Source organism: Astatotilapia calliptera, chromosome 14 (genome assembly GCF_964374335.1).
Source record: "Astatotilapia calliptera chromosome 14, fAstCal68.1, whole genome shotgun sequence".
Taxonomy (NCBI): Eukaryota; Metazoa; Chordata; class Actinopteri; order Cichliformes; family Cichlidae; genus Astatotilapia; species Astatotilapia calliptera.
In genome coordinates this window covers 34,310,377-34,313,208 of record NC_137435.1, presented here as the reverse complement: position 1 = coordinate 34,313,208, position 2,832 = coordinate 34,310,377, and the positions used below count along the sequence as shown (strand labels likewise).

At 41.0% G+C, this 2,832-nt stretch overlaps 1 long non-coding RNA gene across 1 annotated transcript; it reads left to right on the top strand.

The window, feature by feature from the left end:
• The first annotated feature begins 1,083 nt into the window (after window positions 1–1,083).
• Window positions 1,084–2,832, top strand: LOC145419947 (uncharacterized). The gene is made up of 4 exons (XR_013901203.1): window positions 1,084–1,224; window positions 1,582–1,635; window positions 1,733–1,958; window positions 2,062–2,832. It is a non-coding gene; the product is annotated as an uncharacterized LOC145419947 (long non-coding RNA).

The window sequence follows — 2,832 nt, the reverse complement described above, 5'->3', positions numbered from 1 at the left end:
ATGATATTCATAAAAATATGATATTCATAAAAATATGATATTCATAAAAATATAATTGATTATTTAGAAAGTTTCTTATATATCAAAATAGCATTCTTTTATTTCTTTAAGCAATTAAAAAATTTATTTATTTTTTTATGCTCAAAAAACGCCATCTGGTGGTGGGTCAGTGTGTGCGCGCGCCCACGCGCGCCCGAGGCTGTGTGTCTGGGCGCGCGGGGGCGCGCCCGTGTCTCCGGACCGTGCTCTCTCGGGCTCCGTGCTCATGTGTTTAAAAATGTATTAAACCATATTAAAATTGTTTAGTTAAACTTGTGCTTTTGTAACGTTCAGTATGGCCACAAACACATGCTGCATGCCTTGGGGGAAAACTTTATTTAGATTTATATGCATTTGTAGATTTAGAATAAAACTCATACTCAGAAAAAACAACTCGCGATCCCCGCAGCCCCCTTAACCTAATCCTTAGATACATAAGCAGGGAAAACTCCTTAAAAAACCCTCCGCTATTTCTCCAAAACCCTACAATAACTTGTTAGGGTACCCCCTCTATTCCCAAAACCTTATATTCGATAACAGGGAAAATCCTGAAAAAATCCTTAGTCTTTTTTCTCAAATTCAGCGCCCCGCGGCTCCCTTCATGCTCAGCCAAACAAAGCCAAAACTCCTTTTAAAAATTTCTCCGCGATTTCTCCAAAACCCCTAGAATAACTTGTTAGCTACCCCTCTATTCCCCCCAAAAAAAGCGCTATAATCCAAAAACATTGGGAAAGCTCCTTACTCTTTTTTCTTCAAAAACTTGCCTCTTGCTAGCTACCTCTAAAATTCAACCCACACTCTAAGTTCTACCTCGCTCTTAATCGCACCGACCCGCAACAGCTTCCAGAGCACAATTTTTTCCTGCTTGTTCGCTCCCCGCTCTGCTCCCGAATGCGCTGCTTACCTCGTTTGAAAATTCCCCCCTTAGACCAACTCCGCCTCACTGCGCCCCGCTGCCAATCACATAACCCTTGCACCGCTCCCTTCGCACCCCGGTTAGCCAATCCACTCCAGGTCTGATTTTACGATCTCCCGCTGATGTTAAGACTATCTTCGAACCCCCAGAAGACCCCTGCCTTCAGCCATATCAACAACTGGAACCGCTCAGACTGCTTGCGACTTCGCATAGGGAGCGGCCGATTTCAACAGCAACTTGCGTCTCTTTCCTTATCCGCATATCATTCGGTAAGTGTTAATCTTGCTCTCTAACTACATTTTTGCATTTTCCTTTTTGCCATTCTGTCAATCCTTTCATTTAAATAAATAAATAAATATCACAATGGTTTGTAACAGGTACAATACACCATCCATCCATCCATTCGCCTCCACTTATCCTTTTCTCAGGCTCGCGCAGTGCGCTGGAGCCTATCCCACGTGCAATACACTTTAAAATATATATAAGCTCCACTTTTAACCCCCGTAAAAGTTTATACATTACATGTCTACATCACCTATCATCGGGTATCTCATTTTTTCTCACTCTTGTTCATATAATGTTTATATTTTTACTGTTTGTAAATACTCGATGTTATTTCTTTTCAGACTCTGAGATAAACCTGCTCAACTCCTCTTTTTTTGAGTCTCTCGATCAAATTGGTAGGTTTGGTTCATTCTTGTTCCCCTTCTTAACAGCTAATTGTACAAGAAAAACAAAACATTTACCCTCTTTTTTCATTTTTATCAAACTTTCTAGATATCTCTGACTTGGACACCTTTATTGGTACGAGTTCCCCGAATTCTTCACCACCAGTGCTTGTGCGATCCACAGGAAAGAATATTCGTCTCTCCACACGGGACAGACAGCATTTGCTCTCTACGCTAGATCGCCCTGCTTCATCTGGCCCCAGTTCCATTCCCGTCGGAGCTTGTTCTCTCCCGCAACCCTCTGGGAAAAACTTGCGCCTGTCCGCCGGGGACAGGCAAGATTTGCTATATCATCTTGTTATTGTTATGTTATGCTTCTTTGATATTTTGCTAGTTTGCGTGTTTTAAAACTCTTTTTGTTTTTCTTTATATTTTTAGACCCAGATGTGTTAACCTGATCCCTGCGAAACACCAGCTCTGCGTGGATTTTGACCGCGAGTGACCGGATGTTGTTTCCGGCCTGAGGTTGCCTGAAATGCCGTGAGGCTCGTTTGAAAGATTGCGCCCGAGACCAACTCCGCCTCCAAGGCATGCCTACCTTTAGCTGCCACCAGTGAGATATCAGAGCCGGGCTCCACATATCCAATCAGGAGCACGAGCAAGACAGCTTTTGCAGACTCTCCAGAAATATACAAGTCCTTACCAACTGCTCTGCAACCCAGTGTTTCTGGTCCCCTCACTAACATCGCTTTTTGAGATATTTTTTATGAACCACCAAAAAAGCAATTTTACCCCACAGTACAGAAGACTGGGTCTGAGGGCAGCAGCGGGGAGAAATGATTGAAGCGACGGACATTTCATGGCTGGTCTTGCATAATCGTGAGTTATTATGTCATATGGTGATAAGTACATAGTTTTGCAAGAGGCATACAAGCACTGTGGAAAAAGTAATCATAAAACTGTTTTTGTGAACACCCTACGTTATGCTTTAAAAAATGTGATACATGTAATGTGATCATCAAAGAACATGATTTTTTTAAAAAAAAACTTTTATTCTTATGCTTTTAAAGTATGTCAGATTATCTTAAAACACTTATTTGTATGTTATAATGTTTTTCTTACACCATGTGTAATTTTTATAGACACCTTATTCATTGTATCAATGTGTAATTATGTATCTTTGATAAATAAATAAAATATTTAATCTTG